Here is a 20,470-nt window from a genome sequence, read left to right as displayed (position 1 = left end):
CGCCAATCTGTCCTTTTTCAAATGCGGTTAAAATTGACCCTTTAACATTTATCTAAACTGGGATTTCTAAAACCAAATAATTTTTATATTATGAATATACTAATGGTGGGTAAGGAATCGCAATCAATGCCTTTCGTTTTCTTTGATGAAGGAAACTACCCCATTATGATAGTGAACAGGCTGAAAAGCAGGCGGCCAAGATGGTGAAATGGGACTGGAAATGACATTATAAGATGCACGCGGAATAAGCTACATCGATTACTGAAAGGAGAGAAAAGCGAAGGCGAGGGAGAGTGTTATGCATCGTTATCGAACTGGTTTTTGGTAGAAATGAAACAAGGACATTCTCATTGGGAAGAGAAAAAGTTCCTCCTCCTACAAGGCAATGAACTGTTGCACACATATGCAGTTTTATTTGCCAAAAAACTACGGAAATAAAGTTCCAATCATCACAAAATTATTCACCGTATTCACAAAAATTGGCCCTCAATGAATTTTTCTCATTTTCCAACTCTCGAAGACATATGGCTTAGCAGACAAAGGTTTACGTCTAAGGATGCATTTTTTCGCCCAATATAATGCCTTTTTTTGAGGAGATCCTGAAAATCTACTTTTTAATGGCTGAAAATGCTTATGAAAATGCTAATAAAATTTTAGAGCTGGAAAGAGGCAAAGTAAAAAATATATAAAACAAAATTGATCGCGAAGAATTTGTTTTTATACCTTTTTCGAAAGACTTATTGAACGACCCCTTGAAGATAATTCGTTGTTGTGATTCGATGTATGACATCGCTCTACGGCCATCTTTCTATTTTCTAACTGAATTTACAATTCTCCAATTATCCGATGAAGAGGTGCTTCAGAGTTTTTTCATTATCCCGTGAGTACTGTTTGATAGCATCTTACCATTGTCTTTGCAGAAACAAAATCCATCCATCCAGCCGCCGAATTTAAACTACTAAAAATTGCGTCATACATTACAGAATATTTCTGATTCACGTCCATTTGTGTACGTCGTAATTATAAAAATTAGGTCTCATTCAATTAAATAGAATTCGTGAGAAGTGATGAGATTTGCGAAAATTAAAAGTGAAGTGTGTTAGTAAATTTGAACCAAATCAATTTTATCGCCACGAAATGCCTAAATCGAAGTAAATTAATTCTAAATCGAGATAAAAACAATTGTATGTCTGGAATGCATGAGAAAAGCTTCCAGGAATAAAGACATAGGTCACTCATAGGTTGGATAGAGACTAAGGCGATAGATACCGTAGCCGGACGCGTTTACACAACAACGTTACACTACAAAAATTAAGTGGTGTAACACGCACACGAAGATGTCGCAGTAAGAAATCAAATACGTAAGGGTGTAAAAATATCTTTAAGTATATACTACGTGGCACCTACATGCGTGACAGATGCTTGGTTGAAATGTGCATTGGAGAAGGAGTTGACGTAAAAATTGCGTCATGTTCGAAGTAATATTTACCATTAACTTCCTTTTGATGCATTTACTTGCGTGATATGTGATTGCTATCAAGGAAAAAAGCTAGAAATGTGAACTTAAATCATTTGTATGATATTCTGCCGAAACTCCATTGGGTCGTATCAAATATCGTTTCACTCATTGTTTATTCGACCGCAACAATGGATCATCAAACAGTGTATAAATATTTTATTGTATTTTTATAGAGAGAACGACATATTCGCGTTGAAAATAGATTTTGAATATTAATTTTTTCCCTTGTTTGATATTTTTAACGGCCGAAAGACACATGTCAAATCCTAGGTTCGGAAGAGTACATGAATATCGAAGTTACTTATGAATTATGTATGCTGTACGGAAAGGAATCCAAGTACATTTTGATATTGTTCCTCTTACTTAAAATAAACAAAAAGAGACGACAATCGCCCCTTGGCAAAGTTACACCTCCAAAATATGAATTGGTGATGGACTATTCGAGCAGAATACGTGGAAAGATAATAAAATCAAATGAATAGAATTGCGTATTATGAATCAAATTCAACATTTTTTTGGTCATCCTGTTATGTAGAAATGCATGACGAGTTTTTTAAATTATGGTTCACGAAAGAAAACTTGGCTTTCCGCTATCAGGGGTAAAATATATTTTTTTGTGGATTTCAGTTTAAATATACTTTTTCAGGCTTGAAATCTGATCGATAGCAATATCTTCTGCCATGGACTTTTCCTTCCATAACTTACTTTATGAAGTTGGATATCGTGAGCAATTTGCCGATGATATTTACTTTCTATTTTATTATATTCCAATGGATCTTTTATGCATGGACTCCAATTGGAGCGTGTTCAATGGGATTTTTGTTCGTCCACCCTGTAATTGTACAAAAACACGTTTGTTTTTTGTTTTGTCTTATCACTGCCTTTCCTGATAGCGTCCATGTTTTACGTCAATGCTGTCAGTACATTCGATGGAAAAAAAAGGTCCATGGAATTTCTTCTCAAGGCCTGTTCACACAATAAATTTACATGTTCGAGTTAATGTCTGAATGCATGAACTCGTGAATTGACGCGAAAATGCAACGATTAACTCGTGCGAACGCATGTACTGAAAATAAAACCTGTTATGATTTGGTTCGTGCATTAGTATTTATGTTCTGTTCCGGTCCACATAATCATTCACGCAAACAGCCAATAATGAACTCGTACGTGTTAATGTATCGTGCGAACAGACCTTTTGTCTGAACACCAACGCTGATGTTCACTAGGAGATTTCTGTTAAAATGGAAAGGGTTTTCTTGGTTTACGCAATGCTTTATTAAATTTCAGAGGATCGTATGCTATTATTCTCCAGTGGACTAACTGTGTTGAAGAACTTCCTATTTCATTCCACCATTCGATAGATTCGTTTCTTGCGTGCTATGAACCCAAGTTGACCTTGCTGGGCTGCCGGTTGTTTATTTGTTGGTTGCCATGGCACAATCGCGAGAATCAGTGGCGTAACTATAGGAATTAGCTTTGGGGGGACAGGAGGGGAGTTATTGGGGGATGCACCCCCCGAGAAAACGGGTATTTCAGGAACAGTTTAGAAAATTAACAGCCTGAAAATGCATTTTACATTATTTTGGCACTTAAAATTTAACTTTTAGCGTATACAGTAATTTTATATCAAATCCAGACAAGATCGTCATATAATTTTTCGATTTCACAGAGTGTTTGGGGGGTATTACATCCCCTCATCATCCCCTATAGTCCACTGATGAGAATCATGTGCCAATTACAAGAAATCGTATGACAGGAGGTGTTGGGCGACATGGAATTAATTATGGTATGCTTGTGCATGTCTCTCATTTGCTGTAGTTTTGTGTAGAAGTAACCACTGCAATGGAGAGAGAACAGGAATTAATTGTGGCTTGCCGCTGTATTGTCTCACTTTTTGAGAGAAGGCTGTTATCATTCCGTGTTTTAATGTCTTTTATGCCCGCAACTTTACGAAAAGTCGAGCCACAGAGTAAGGACAATATCTAAACTGTTATTCTTCATTCCGAGAATCTGCGTCAAACGGAAACTACGAGGTGTATTTCAGGGAAGCATTCATTTATTTCTTTATTTATTTCATCACCAAAAACGGCACGAAGGCTTTTACATTGGCTGTTCATTAAATAAATAATACCTAAAAGATAACAAACGATAGCACAAAAAGTAAAAATTAACAGAAATCAAAATTTTTAAGCATAAGAAGGGGCACTATTGATTACACGATGGTGAATTATTCATATGTCATTTTAAGGTGGCTTTGTAACTAGTGGCAGAGGAAAATAAGTCAAGGGAAAGGATTTTTGAAGCTCTGCAGTTAAAACAAGGAGGGGATTTGGTAGATCAGAGAGCGTTGAGAGATGGAGAGACGGAATCGCGGAATGTGAAGCAGAGAGTTGTTTCGTAAGGGGCGAGGAGGAACATGCAAACGGAAAAGAGGGAGAATTTCGTTTGTCCGCAGAGAACCACTAAAGATTCTAAGCAGAAAAATGAGGTCAGATAAGACACGGCGGCTTTTTATGCTAGATATCCTGACGGAGGAAAGGATAGCGTCACGGGCGTAATATCTGAGTGTGGGGATTCGATGGCGGGCGACAGAAAAAAAGAAGTTTACAGGACGGTTGAACTTTAGAGTAGTGGGGCAGACGGTAAACCAAACTGGTGAGCAGTATTCTAGTATGGGGAGAATGCATCCGAAAAAAACTGTTCTTAAAGCGGTAGGGTCGTGAAGGTCTGTTAGTCGATATAGCACACCAACAATGGTCATTGCTTTTTTCACGATCATCGAAATGTGATCCTAAAATTTTAATTTGTCATCAAAGATCACACCTAGGTCGCAGTGGGAGGTTACAAGAGGGATAGGCTTACTATTTAAAAGGCTGTAAGTTAAGTAAGCTATTCATCGTGTCATGCTAATGCATCACAAATATCTTTTTTCTCAGAAAAATAAGCTTCAATAAAAAGAAATAAATTAAATATTAATAAAAATAGGTTGAAAAATTATTAAACGAAAATAAAAGTTAGTATTTTCGTAATCTCCCTCCCCATCACGAAAAGTGCATGAAAACCTAAAAAAAATAGGGGTCATTCAATTTTTTAGAGTTACCATGCACACAAATATCTTTTTTCTCATAAAAATAAGCTTTAATAAAAAGAAATGTAAATAATTATATTTATCATTAGTCTCCAAAACTAATATTTTCAATGTAAACTAACCTCTGACATCAGACAATTAATATTTTTATTTTTAGGTACATCAAATAGAACTATTTTCCCATTAATGAAACACCCTATATCTATAGGTATTACCCTTCCGCCTTAAAATCTTAAAATAATATCATTTAAATACAAGTACTATTCGTAGGAAATTAACTCTCTATAGATGAATTCTAAATCCATAGCAACTTTCTGCCAAAATAGTAATAAAATTCAAAACATAAAAAATATTTTTCAATCATGGTCCTTTCGTACTAATAACTGATATTAAATTGGGGATAGAAACCGACCTGGCTTAAAACCGGTCAGAACTCAGATCATGTAAGAATTTTAAAGTCGAAAAGACCGATTAATTAAGCTACTGCACCTAATTATTATCTTAATCCAACATCGAGGTCGCAACCCTTCCCGTAATTATGAACTCTGAGGGAAGATTACGCTGTTATCCCGAAGATAACTTAGTCTAATGAATCGTCCCACGAATAGCACCTAAATGTGATGATAGTATCTTGTTTACTTTCAATTCCACTTCTTCTGCTCCAACCACGAATTCCTTTCTCGCCGCTGTGATGTGGTGCCTTCGCCGTTAGGCCGCTATCCACAGTCTCACTGCGAACGCCCCGTGGCGAATGCTCGTCTTTGCCTCGGACTCAGGGTACCGGGGTCGCTCGCTACGAGGCGTTCGCGTCGCACAATTCGACGCGAGCCGTGTCCGTCTGCTTGTCGGTAAAATAGCAGTGCTCAAAGTTGCCTCGTCGCCCCGTGCTGTGCGTAAAGTGGATGGATACCCAGCGGCGACTTGCCCATATAAGGACTCTGGGACGCCACCTCTCCCAAAGATTTGAAAAAGAAAAAAAAATTAAATACCCATTCAATTATAATTATACATCTAATTAACCAAAGTGTTTTTCAATCGCATGCATTGAAAAAGTAGGAAAAACACGCAAAAATACCGCGAGAAGTTCGCATGTGTAGCCGCGGGGCGCTGGCCGGATCATTCCTATCCATATTAACATGCAGTTATATATATATGATAAGGTGGTAGTGGTGTGGGCTGCTGGTGCTATGACGCGTATAAGCTTGTCCCTTGTGGGAGTTTTGGGATGCCGCCCGAGCATGCGTAGTAAGCGACGTATCTAGTTGGTTGACATCGCCGCGCCGCCCGGCGGCCGTATAAGCTTGGTGTGTTGCAGAATACTTTATTTTGGTGACTGGTTGACTTATTGTGAGTAAATTGTTTTAATGTGAATAGGCCTAGTTGTAGTTGAGTTAATCGAGTTAGTGATTGTTAGTATTTTAGTGTTAGTGATTGTTTTGTGTATCAGTAGACTCTAGATTACCTGAAAAACTCACTAAATTACACAAAATATTCAAAAATTTGAACCCCCCGGTGGAGTGCCGCCCCCCCCCCCCCCAGTATTAGACTCACGAGCCGCCACTGTGGATACCTGTGACGTATGCCTCGTACCATGACAAGACAATTCTGCACTGGAAACCAACGAACCTCCACAACGAAACTGTCATCATGGATAATCATGACTTGATCATACAATAGGGTAGTTTCCTTCGTCAAAAGAAAACGATATAAAGGCATTGATTGCGATTCCTTACCCACCATTAGTGTATTCATAATATAGGTACCGATTATTTGGTTTCACAAATCCCAGTTTAGACTAATGTTAGTGGTCAATTTTAACCTCATTTAAAAAGGCCAGATTGGCGCCCATGCGATGCCACTCCACGTGACGTCACAGGGACCTAGTTTCTATGCGAGTAGATAAGAGTTTTATATCGTCTGAGGTTTCCAATGCATGTATGAGGCACAGACTTCAGGGAATCATCTCTTAATAATAACCTGTTAAAATTGCCCAAGGTCGGAAAGTTTCCATCGTTTGATAAGGTATTAATAATCCTTATTTAAGCCAAGCGCTACCTGATAGCATGGTACTCTGCTACCTGCTAGCATCCTGCATAGTATCATCGCTCAAAACCTCGCCCCAAGGTCACCTCACTTGCGGCAGCGGGAACCAGAATGACGTCACCTAGAGTTTACCCAGCATTCATACTTAGCCGTCGCCTTTTCGCGCGCTTGAAATTTTTCACTTTTCATTAAATCGTGAAAAATAGATATCGTCATTCGAAAATCAAAGAGCGTGAAATACGTACTCCAGGAGTAATAATCTTTCGATTTGGGCAATAAGAAAAATAATAGGAAACCACCCTATTATTGAAGTGTTATGAAACTAAACGTTAACTGTGGGACTCGAAACACCTGAATATTATGATAAAAAACAAGAGAGAAGACTTGTGGCGGCAGCAAGTTGCACATTTCTAAACATCAAAGACATATTGTATTCATTATGAATGCGGGTGGTTCGCAGTGAGCATTCGTGGTTACAAACTATAATGAAGAGCGCGTACCTCACCCTGAGTCAGAAAATGCGCATTCGCAGCGAACAGCCTCGCACTGTGGATAACGGCCTAAGCGTCGATCTATATAATTCCGTCTGCGATTAATTTTATTTTTTCATTCAATTCGAGCGAACCATTTCGACTCCTAACACTATGCGAACCATTGCCTATATATTACGTCCTGCTAATCCTTCTGAGGATTGCCTGTGAACGTAATGTTACTACCATCTATTTTATTGACTTTGTTTGTGTGAAGCTGTGATATTTCGCCCGTGGTACTTTCCCAGTTTACTACTTAGTGATTCTGTTATTTTAGAAATCAACTGCTCGATGGAAAATGACTTCTTTCAATGTCTTGAGGACGAAAAGTTCTATGTTACTACCGGCACCCTGATCTTAGCTCAGTTTGTGTGGAAATTCTTTGGAGGAAAGAACCGTTCTTTGAGCGTGTAGTGACCCATTTGCCATCCAGGATTTTGAATGATGTGCTTGGAACACTGCTTTTGTGTGATTTCCATAGTTTAAATTGTTCAAATTCAGCGTAAAAAATTACACATTCTATGGTGTCACATCATCTGTTGCACCTTTATTTAATTAAAAAAACCTAAGGTTTTTTTTATTAAAATATATATTGAAAAATTAACATTAAATGTTATTCAACTCATTCATAAAGAAGATAAAAGTCCATTTTTATTGACATACACATCGATATAGATATATTTTTGATGCTGATAATTTAAAAAAATTGCGAAATTATTAGAAATGGCTGGATTTCTACGTGGGGCTTTAAAATTACCATCCGTCACTCAAAGTGATAATCCACGAATTCACTTCCTATACCGCTCTAAACACACGCTATTGCCACGAAGTTCACCTTCAATGCAGAAATACTGATGAGCCACAAACTTAATTTACGTATACGGATTCTCTTCCCTCTTCTCTTTATATCTACCACAATTATAATTGTTGTTTCCATGGTGTCCATTTTAAGTGTCGGTCTTAAACAAATATAATTTATAATTTCAAGGATTCGACTTACCTCCTTCTCTGAGTCGGATAGTAGATTTTACATCTACATGATACCCTGTGAGCCACTGCTAGGGCGTTTGGCAGGGGGTGATCAATCACCAGCATGCAGCATGCAATTGAATTCCCACATGCACACCACACGGTCCAAAAAACGTCACGCATACTAACAAATTACACTACCATATATGCTGCTAGAAATAATGATAACATTCAGAAACATGAATTAAGTAATACACAAGGCGGGGGGCCACGAAGTTCACCTTTTCAACACAGAAATACAGGCACGCTACGAATACAATATATACATATCTATGGATTATCTTTCCACAATTCTTTTTCTATTTACCACAATTATTGTTGTTTCTATGGTATCCATTTTTAGTGTCGGTCTTAAACAAATATCTTTAAGAATTTCGAGGATTCGACTTACCTCCTTCTCTGAGTCGGATACTAGAGATTACATCTAAATCTTCATAATACCCCACAAGCCGCCTAAAAGGCGTGTGGCAGAGGGTGTTAGGACACAAGTCTTTTTTTTACATAAATAGCAAGTGATCAAAAAAAATTACGACATTGGCATTTATTGAAATCCTTTATGGTTCGGAAGATAAGAGAACTGTCATTATTTTCGGCAAAATGTCTCTCTTAATTTATCGCTTCTGTCGGACCTATAAATATAGTGTGGCTCTAATATTATGTTCTCTGTATCGCTCTTTAAGATATCCATTCTCAATTGTTCAAGCAATCTACGCCTAGCGCGCAGCCTTCGAGTCTCCAGCGGCTCCCATCCTAATTCGCTTAACATCTGGGTAACGCTGTCTGAAAAAGCATATAATATAGTACATGTTGTAATCTCTAGAGGGATGGTAGTGTTAGCGATGAGTCCCTTTGAGCATAGAATTGAGTAGAAAATAGAATATTTATATACGCTCTGGACATCACCGTTGAAGAAAAACACAATTTAAAATGATTGGCTGTCCAAAAACCTCATTATAGGTACATAAATGAAAAATCAAACGGAAGTTATTACGACATGAAAGTATGGTATATAATTAACAACGAGATATAAGGATGCATAAGAATATGAATATAACTACATACGTCGTATCAGAGAGTCTATGCATCAAATCCTCGGTCATAAATAGGCTGTCTTTTATTAAGCAGGGTTTAAATTTGATGCATAATGATTGAAGCCATGTTTACTTTATATTTGAACACATGATTGGGGACCTTCCGTTTTAAAGAGAAATGATTTTTGGAAGGCATTCGTACATAGGATTAGAAAACGTAAAGAATGGAGCTTTAAATTAGTGCGAGATGTTATCTTTGTGGTTTCTCATTTCTTCTCAAACATTTTAATAAGAGCATAAGGAAGGATGTAGAATAATGATGAAAGCATCATCATGTCATATCATCATCCTTATAAGTTGATCTTGTTACTTTCGTATAAAAATATTCACTCAAATCTCAAGCAAAGAATTGTTACAAAGCACAGTATTGTTTTATTTTTGATATTAACGTAAAACTATTTAAAAATCCTAATCTTCGTTAATTGGATTTCAGAGGGATTTTTTTTTAATTTTGATCACATGAGCCCAGAATCAAATGACTCAATTGTCAATGAGTTAGTGTATTACAGCGAAGAATTCATATCTGTTGTTAAACGAGTTTATTTCGTGGCGAGTCATTATATTTGGACAGTCGGATGTTCTGCTCAGAATTCGCTAATTATATTTTTATTAAATAACATATGAGGCTGATTTACACGTCGGAATTCACCATCAGAGTACAAAATCAAATGAAAGTTGCCGAGTCAGAAGAGGACTTAGGTCACCGATTGGACAACATTCTTGAAAAATCATCGTAGAATGACTATCGAAAAAGGCCCGTATTTCTGATGTGATCAAGATGACGATAGAGATAATAAATCGTTGATGGCACTAAAAGAATCGTAAAATGCGAAATGTACTACACGTGGCCCAGATGGGCGGGGGCCCTCCCGGACCCCCTCGTTAAAGAGACAACGGAACATCGGTGTGCCCCACGAGAGCAACACTAACCGCCATTTTGTATCGTTGCCAAGGAATAAAAATAAGTCACATACGGGTGTATGCCGCGTGTCGTGATGAAGATAGCCCCGACGTTTTGCGACCGACTGCTGGTCACTTTTTCAAGGGAATAATGTTAGGATTGGGTTTTTGCTGCGATTTTTATATTTCAGGTGGGAGGGGTGGGCGGAGGGTGTGGGGAGTTAGGACTGGAGGGGGAAGATAACGAAATGTTACGGATGACTGGGTTCCAAGTATTGCTGATTCTTAATCCGGTATCTCTATTGTAGTTGTTCTTGTTTTTCTTTATGTCTATGGCCTCGCGGATGAGTCTGGTTTTAAAATGATTTATCCTGGCCATGACTCTTGATTTTTCGAAGTCGATCGCATGTCCGGTGGCTTCGTGCTCCGCTACGGCTGACTTTGAAGAGTGACCCAGTCGAATGGCCCGCTTGTGTTCTTCTATCCGAGCTTTGACTGTTCGTCCGGTTTCCCCGATGTATTTCTTCTCACACGATCTGCTGGGGATTTCGTATACTCCTTCAATTTGAAGTGGCGTCCTATCCTTGGCATTTCCGAGGAGGTGTCGTACTTGGGCGTGTGGTTTAAAAATGGATTTAATGTCAAATTTCCGGAGGATGTTACCGATCTTATCCGTCGTTCCTTTCACGTAGGGGAGGAAGGCTTTCTTTTGGTTAATGCAGTCTTCTGCGTCTTGGGAATTGTTCCTGTTGTCCTTGTTGATAATCTTTCTAAAATTTCGGGATATAGCTCCGTTGTCGTAACCATTAAGACGTAGTAAGGATTTCAGCTTAATAATTTATGAAGGTAGATTCTTCGGGTCACTCAGCCGGATCGAGCGTTCAATTAGAGAGGTCATCACAGCGTTTAATTGAGCAGGGTGGTGATGAGAACTGGCATGGAGATACCGATTTGTTGACGTCGGTTTTCTATACACCGCATGGCCTAGGCTTCCGTTGTCAATATTCTTCACCAAGACGTCGAGAAATGGCAGTTTTCCGGATTCTCATCTCCATAATGAATTTAATATTGCTGTTAAGGGTATTTAAATATTCAAAAAATTGTTCTAACTTCTGTCGACCATGCGTCCAAATGATGAAAGTGTCGTCTATATACCGTAACCAAATTTTGGGTTTATGCGTTGCATTTTCGATTGCCACTGTTTCTAAGTGTTCCGTGTAAATATTCACCACTGCTGGAGAGATGGGAGATCCCATCGCCGCCCATGAAACTTGTTCGTAGAAATTATTTTTCCATCGGAAGAAAATGCTTTGCAGGCAAATAGATGTCAGAGAAGCGATGTCCTTGTCGAACCTTTCTTCTATTAATTGGACCGCCTCTTCCCCCGGTATATTCGTGAAAAGTGACGTCACGTAAAAACTGACGAGACTGTCCTCCGGGTTCACTCGTACGTCCTTTATGATATGCAGGAAATGCTGTGAGTTCTTTACGTACGATTTGGCTTCCTCTACTTTAGGTTGCAGAATTGTCGCTAAATATTTAGCCAGCTTGTACGTTGGGGCGTCTATGGCGCTAACGATAGGTCTAAGCGGTAAATCTTCCTTATGCATTTTGGGTAATCCATAAATACAAGGAGATTTTGGGTCTTGTGGTTTCAGCTTCTTTCTGACTTCTGGATCCCCTATGTGTTTCTTAATGGCTTCAGTGGTTATCCTCTTGAAGCGAGACGTTGGGTCGCGTTCTAATTTTCGGTATGGGCCATCACTTATGACCTCTTCCATCTTCTTAATGTAGTCCTCTTTGTTTAATAATACCGTCGCATTCCCCTTATCCGATGGTAGGATGATCAAATCCACGTTCTCACGAAGGTTTTTAAGAGCCATCCTTTCTCTCCTGGTAACGTTGGCCATCTGATGTTTGGATGCGGAGTTCCTCCAGATGCGGGATGTGTCCTGTCGTACAATCTCTGCCTCATCTGGGGAAAGATCGCCGATAGCGCTTTAGACTCCGCAAATAATGCCTTTAACGGGAATTCTTGTTGGGGTTAAAACAAAATATAGTCCTTTCTTTAAGATTGACTCAGAATCTGCGTCCAGTGGAATTTTTGACAGATTGACGATGAAATTTGTGTCATTTGTGTCGTCTAGAGGCTTGTCAGGAGCCAAGGAAGCCTGTTGTTTTGTTCCTAGGTATCCAAGCCAAAGGCTAAGAAGGCTTGCTTAACAATTTCCGTGCCATGGACGTAACATTACGTCTACTTAATCTTTCTGAAGATTACCGTGGACGTAATAATACGTCTATCTATTTTATTGACTTTTTTTGCGTAAAGCCGTAATGTTTCGCCCGTGGTACTTTTCCAGTTTACTGCTTAGGGGTTCTGTTTTATCAAAAATCAACGGCTCGATGGAAAAAGAGAGTTTACTTAATGTTTACTTGAGGACGAAAAGTCCTCTGCAGCTACCGGCATCTTTATCTTGGGCCACTTTGTGTGAAAACTCTTTTGCGGATAGAACCGTTCGTTGAGGGTGCATTGACCCTTTTTGTCATCCAGGATTTATAATGCTTTGCTTGGAAAAATGCTTTTTTATGATTTCCATGCTTTAAATAGTTCAAATTGAGCGTATTAAAAACATTATTATTTATGTTATGGCGTAACATCATATGTTGAAACTTTTTTATTTTCAAAAACTGTAGGTTTTCATTGTTAAAGTATATACTTAAAAATTAATTTAGTGAAAATGGCTGGATTTTCCAGAAGGGCTTTAAAATTAGCATTCGGAACTCAAAGTGTTAATAATCACCAATAAATTAATTGGATAACCGTGGATAGCTTCTGACTTATCCACTTATACATTCGTAACCCATTGAATCTGCTAGTCCCAGTGGCGCCGACTGCATGGGGCCTGAGGTGGCCCGAGCTCCCCCCCAAAAAACTCGTTACAGATGTGAGGAAAATATGTTTCAGCCTTGTCAATTTTCCCCAGAGTGTCCAGATATCGAGATTCGAGTTATCAGGGTTCTAATGATGATCATACGACTCTTCAAAAATTCTTAAAAAACTTATAATTCACTACTTATAAAATTTACCGGGGCAGGGTCCTTGGTTTGGGCCCCCCCAATATTTTTTCGGAACCCCTGGCTTGTCGACTGTCTTGTTCTCTCAGAAGAAATCTTACTGTGGTCTTCCGAAGCAGTGACGCAGCGTGGGGGGGGGGGGGGGTTGGGGGATAAACCCCCCCCCCAAGAGCTCAGAGAAATTTTGAAGTTAATTCCATTGTACTTAGATGGATTGATATTAATAATACAATAGTGCAAGCATTAATAAAAAACATCCCTCAGAAAGTCGTAAAACTCACCATTTTGAACCATTTATCTTTAAAATTCCGCAATTTTCTAATCTCACACCCAACTCTTATCCTGGTGGATATTCTAAACCGCCACACACCCAGGTATTAGTTGCACCTCAAGCCTTAATTCCTAGCTGCGCCCCTGTTCCGAAGGAAAATGTTGAGGAGATGATCAGGTATTTTTGTTTCACTGAGGCACATGAAGGAGAATCCAAAGGAAGGCTCCCAATGATATTTATAATGAATTATAATAATTTTTATTGTTGCCAGGGAGTACTGTTGTTTTGTTTTCAGGTATCCAAGAACGAGACTGTGATTGTTAACGGCCTTTCTTGTTGGCCACTAATAAATTAATTAGATAAACGTGGACGTCTTCTGACCGTCTCCGCATGCATAGGCCATTTAATCAGCCTGTCTAATCTATTTTTCTCTCAGAAGAAATCTTCCTGTGGTATTCCGTAGTGGATGTTGAGGAAATAATCCGATATCAGGTATTGCCGTTTCGTTGAGTCACATGAAAGAGGAATTCAAAGGATCTGTTAAGTACTATGTCGTTTTCGATAATACGTGGACACCCACGAGCCCCACTTTACTGATGGGGTCGGTTCTGATAACTAGAAAGGTTGGTACTCAAACAAAATGCCTCCTCTGACTGTGCAGCGCAAAGAGCGTGTGTCTTCATGTCGGCGTCAAAATGATGTGCAATATATGCCCTTAGAAACAGCCGAGTAAGTTTGTTATGTAGCCAGGTGGTTAAGAGATGAGCTTTGACCGATAGTCTCAGGTTCGTTTCTCGGTGTCGACATATTTTTTCATAATTTGTTTCTACTATTCATTTCGCAGAAGCATGCTTTTCAACGTTAATTTCATGATTTTCACAGAAAATTTTGTTTTCCCGCGTTGAAATATTTCGTTAGCGATACGGAAGCATCCGCTGTTTTCTTACGTCAGTGCACGGGAGAGGACCAGCCTCCTAGCATCACAAAATCGAACGAAATTGTAACATAACGTTGTATTACTTGCCGTGAAATCGCCGAAGACGTTTAATATATTGTGCATTCTTTACGTCCCATCAAAAGAGACTAAATTGTTAATCGAAAGAAAATATAACTGGACGGATGGGCCTTTTTACGAGAGAAAGTAAAAGTTCTGGCAGTGGATATTTTTTTAATATACCATGAGCTGCACATTTATTCATGTAGTATTAAACATTTGACATCACCATCACCGGTCAACAATCCTACACTGAAAGAAAAAATTGGCTGTTGTATCCAATAGTTGGATCCCACATCCAATTTAAATGGTTGCTATGGCCCCATCCAGTTAGTTGGATAAGGGATCCAACTAACTGGATGGGGCTGGACTGGATAAATGGCTGGGCGAGAAATGGCTGTGGCAACCAATTCGTTGGATACAACAAGCCAGCGTCGTTGGGTCTTACGTCCATCTATATTGAATGCCACAACCTTGCGAAATTGTTGCCGTAGCGTTTAATGAATCGGTAATATTTCAACGGATATTATAATTAATAGTGTCACCATTTGAAAGTAACATTATAATATCCTTTCGTCGTTCTATTTCCACCACTTACGATGAACATTATAGTTAGAAAATAAATTTTTTTAATAAAATGTTTATTTACCGTAAATTTTGAGTTTCATAGTTTTCACTGCAACTTGTAACCTTGAAGACTTACTCACCTCGGATCACTATCATGTGGAATTGAATGCCATAAATAATGCAAATAGAATGATTTAAGAAAGCTGTAATATTTTATAAAACGTATTTATTATAAAATGAAGCAACTTTTTAAAAAGAAACAAACTTTCCGTTGAAGAATTTTGTTACACAATATCTGAAGGCTGCATACAATTTTGCCTCTATAGTCCGGCATTCTCACATAAATTACTGGCTGAAAAGATATAAAGTTTTCAACATTGATGTAGTTTACTATGCTGGTTTCAAGAACTTCGTAAACATCAAATATTTGTCGAAATCAAGGTGTACAGAGCTTTGTAGACGAAACGCTCAGTCATTCTCGTTGAAAATTATTCTGTCCACTTTTCCAAATTCAGGAAGGCTGAAATCGTCGAAACCAGCTGCAACGCATTTTCCACTTCGGTAACGAGCGAACTTCCTCTTCACCCAAGGCACCTCAAGGCAAGCTGACACAAACTCACGGGGAATTTTCCTATAAGTTCACAGTGTCCATCAACACCTCACAATCTTCCACTAAGGAACTGGAATAAATATACAAAATTTTTGCATAATTAAACTTGCCTTTATGATTATTCGTTATACTCTTTTGCAATTAGTTACCAACGTTTTGCATGAAAAGGAAGCTACTTCCTACTCATAACTTAAGCTATTTATACAGTACATAAATCAGCCGTAACTTCTTGTCATGTAAACATCAAGAATAGCTAGATCAGGAGAAAAATTATTTTAAAAATTCTGTGGTATGTTACACCTAGCAATATGGATACCATAGTATATAGGTCTATATATCCTCGATTTGAGTTCTAAATTTCGTGATACACAGCTCTATATTGCAGTTCATACGTATTGTAACGTTTGATATTATGTTAATGTTTTGATTTCTATTATTTATTTGATGTTTATGTTTGGATTGTTGCCAATGAGTTGTTGAAAAGAGAGAGGGAATTGTTGAGAGGGAAGCCATTTAAATATGAGCTGGAAGGAAGGAGAGGAGAAAAAGAAATTTTGATATGAAATGAATAAAGAGGTCTCTGGAAGAAGCCAGTGTCTGATATTACACTTTTATATTATATAAATTTAGGGTAGAGTCCTTCGCATAATTAGCGCATAAGTGTCTATAGTTCTACTTGTACAGTGGAACTCAGGTTATCCGGTGTGCATGAAATTGCAATCCAATCCAATTTAAATCTAATGGAAAACTACTTGAAACTTTTCATCAATGGATTAAATGAGAATACAAACATTTCATTCATTAAAAGTGATATTGTAATACACATGTAGTAAGTTAAAATGCATTCATCTATTTAGTAACGAAATGTATAATTCATATGGTAGTCATCAAAATTGACCGGAAGTACTTTCGAGAAAACGTATGGGTTGAAAAATACAATATCCAACCTAAGGATAATATCAACCCACAAGATAAAATGTTGAGCGGTGAAATAAAATAAGAGTTATGCATAAAAACGAAACACAATAGGCAAGCTTACCGGTAAATTTTTCCTCGAGAAGGTTCAGGTCCAAAGCATCAAGAAAATCCTTAGCTCGGTCATCGTCTCGTATTAAATTGCTCTAAGATATAAAAAAAGTATTAAAATTGGCATTGAATGCCTATATATTTTCTCACTAGCAAGAGCAAACTTAAAAGCTATTTACTTACCACAAAGCACGCCAAACACTTACGAGTTGTTTATTATAAGAACTGTTTGGGAGTCCGTCGCTATAGTGATGACTGACGCAGAAGCGATAATAGTCGCCTTATCCATCGAGTTGGCTGTGGGATCCAACTATTGGATGAGGGATATTTTCGAGATTGGTGTGGGGACCAACACTTGGACACTACAACCAAGTTATGATTGTCCAATTTAATTAGATATACCACCTAATCGCGTTGGTTGCCGTGTCTGTTACAGTGGATACTGCATCCAACTTTCACTTATCCAATTAAAACTGGATGTCTCATCCAATCCTTTTTTTGAGTGTAGGATTGTTTTGACGCAGCTATACACTCGTTTGTTTTATCAGGTAATCTTTTCACACCTACATACGTATTCCTTCTCTTTCACATCCACCTAACCTTTTCCATTCTTCCCATCTACTTTTCCCATGACAATTGTCCAGGGATGCCGACTTACAAAAAATATTGGAGGGGCCCAAAGCGGGGATCTTGCCCCAGAAAATTTTATAAGTAGTGGAGTTTTAAGTTTTTTTTAAGCATTTTAGAAGAGTCATGTGATCAGCATTGGAAACCCTGATAACTCGAATCTCGATATCTGGACACTCCGGAGAATATCGACAAGCCTGACACTTTTTTCCTCACACCCATAAGGAATTTTTGAGGGGGCTCGGGCCCCCTAAAGGCCCCATGGAGTCGGCGCCACTGCCATTGTCTTCATCAGGCCATCATGTCTCAAGATTTATCATATAAGGTTGTTCCGACTTCTCGTTAAGGTTTTCATGAGGCTTCTCTTCTCTCCTACCCTTCTTAGGACTTCCTCGTTACTAACTCGGTCGATCCATTTGATTTTCATCATTCTCATGAATAGAACCACATTTCGAAGGCCTCTATCATTGCTTTCTCCGCTGCTGTCATTGTCCATGCCTCACTTCCGTATAGGAGCATACTCCAAATATAGGTTCTTATAAATTGTTTCTTTACTTCCATATTTAAGTTTCCCGCAGTAAGCAGGTCTCTCTTTTGGTGGAATGCTCTCTTCGCCTGGGCTATTCTGCTGATAATTTCTTTCTTACTTCTCCCGTCGCTAATTATCTTGCTTCCCTAATAACCGAATTCATCCACCTCTATCAGTTTTTGCTTCCCTATTGTAGTGTTAGTATTGACTTCTTCTCTTCTATATACCTCGTGTGAATTCTCCTGGAATACTGTAGCGCTAAAAATAGTACGGGAGATGGGAATGTTATTCAAATTTCCCTCCTAAAGATTCTACAGAAAATAATAAAACTCCATTTCCGAACTGCGGTGAAAGTGGAGCCGCTATCGTAATTCGTTGCGATATTTTTCAATTCGAGTGTACATAACACCCCGCAAGCCGAAACAATAGGACAATTCTTCGTTATAACATTTGCGTTGCGTCTATTTTTGGGTAACGCAACGTTTCCCGACAGATGTTGCTAGCTTTCTCAGAGGAAAGCTCACCCAAAAATTGACGCGACGACAATGCCTAAAAGTTTATATTTAACGTTATGCATCAATAGGGGCTTGGCAGGGAGAGTTAGGACACCAGCCTTTTACACGTAAAAAAAGGAAATTCTCTAACGAAATTACGCCAAATATTTATTAAAGCCCTTTATGGTTCGGGGGAAAAACGAATTCCCATATTTATCCGTTCTGCAAAACATCTCTCTTAATTTATCGCTTCTATCGCACTGAAAGAAAAAATTGGCTGTTGTATCCAATAGTTGGATCCCACATCCAATTTAAATGGTTGCTATGGCCCCATCCAGTGAGTTGGATAAGGGAGCCATTTTAAATGGCTGGGCGAGAAATGGCTGTGGCAACGAACTCGTTGGATACAACAAGCCAGCGTCGTTGGGTCTTACGTCCATCTATATTGGATGCCACAACCTTGCGAAATTTTTGCCGTAGCGTTTAATGAATGGGTAATATTTCAACGGATATTATTATTTATAGTGTCACCATTTGAAAGTAACATTATAATATCCTTTCGTCGTACTATTTCCACCACTTACGATGAACATTAGAGTTAGAAAATACATTTTTTAAATAAAATGTTTATTTACCGTAAATTTTGGGGTTCATGGTTTTCACTGCAACTTGTAACCTAGAAGACTTACTCACCTCGGATCACTATATTGTGGAATTGAATGCCATAAATAATGCAAATAGGTTAAATCATATGAGAAAGCAGTAATCTATTATGAAACGTATTTATTAAAAAATGAAGCAACTTTAAAAAAAAACTTTCAGTTGAAAAATTTTGCTACACAATATCTGAAGGCTGCATACAATTTTGATGCTATAGTCCGGCATTCTCACATAAATTACAGGCTGAAAAGATATTAAGTTTTCAACATTGATGTAGTTTAATATGCTGGTTTCAAGAACTTCGTAAACATCAAATATTTGTCGAAATCCAAGGTGTACAGAGATTTGTAGACGAAACACTCAGTCATTTTCGTTGGAAATTATTCTGTCCACTTTTCCAAATTCAGGAAGGCTGAAATCGTCGAAACCAACTGCAACACATATTCCATTCGGTAACGAGTGAACTTCCTCTTCACCCAAGGCACCTCAAGGCAAGCTGACACAAACTCACGGGGAATTTTCCTATAAGTTCACAGTGTCCATCAACACCTCACAATCTTCCACTAATGAACTGGAATAAATATATAAAATGTTTGCATAATTAAACTTGCCTTTATGATTATTCGTTATACTCTTTTGCAATTAGTTACCAACGTTTTGCATGAAAAGGAAGCTACTTCCTACTCATAACTTAAGCTATTTATACAGTACATAAATCAGCCGTAACTTCTTCTCATGTAAACATCAAGAATAGCTAGATCAGGAGAAAAATGATTTTCAAAATTCTGTGGTATGTTACACCTAGCAATATGGATACCATAGTATATTGGTCTATATATCCTCGATTTGAGTTCTAAATTTCGTGATACACAGCTCTATATTGCAGTTCATACGTATTGTAACGTTTGATATTATGTTTATGTTTTGATTTCTATTATTTACTTGATGTTTATGTTTGGATTGCTGCCAATGAGTTGTTGAAAAGAGAGAGGGAATTGTTGAGAGGGAAGCCATTTAAATATGAGCTGGAAGGAAGGAGAGCAGAAAAAGAAATTTTGATATGAAATGAATAAAGAGGTCTCTGGAAGAAGCCAGTGTCTGATATTACACTTTTATATCATATAAATTTAGGGTAGAGTCCTTCGCATAATTAGTGCATAATCTATATTTCTACTTGTACAGTGGAACTCAGGTTATCCGGTGTGCATGAAATTGCAATCCAATCCAATTGAAATCTAATGGAAAACTACTTGAAACTTTTCATCAATGGATTAAATGAGAATACAAGCATTTCATTCATTAAAAGTGATATTGTAATACACATGTAGTCAGTTAAAATGCATTCATCCATTTAGTAACGAAATGTATAATTCATATGGTAGTCATCAAAAATGACCGGAAGTACTTTCGAGAAAAC

General features: G+C 38.1%; 1 long non-coding RNA gene across 1 annotated transcript; it reads right to left on the bottom strand.

Moving 5' to 3' along the window:
* Window positions 1–15,316: 15,316 nt before the first annotated feature.
* On the bottom strand, window positions 15,317–17,242 carry LOC124158091. The gene is made up of 3 exons (XR_006864715.1): window positions 16,927–17,242; window positions 16,757–16,838; window positions 15,317–15,787 (listed from the first exon to the last, which is right to left on the bottom strand). It is a non-coding gene; the product is annotated as an uncharacterized LOC124158091 (long non-coding RNA).
* Window positions 17,243–20,470: the final 3,228 nt, after the last annotated feature.

Source organism: Ischnura elegans, chromosome 4 (assembly GCF_921293095.1).
Source record: "Ischnura elegans chromosome 4, ioIscEleg1.1, whole genome shotgun sequence".
NCBI lineage: Eukaryota > Metazoa > Arthropoda > Insecta > Odonata > Coenagrionidae > Ischnura > Ischnura elegans.
Note: the sequence above shows the minus strand (reverse complement) of the source record. Positions and strands in the feature narration are given on the sequence as shown.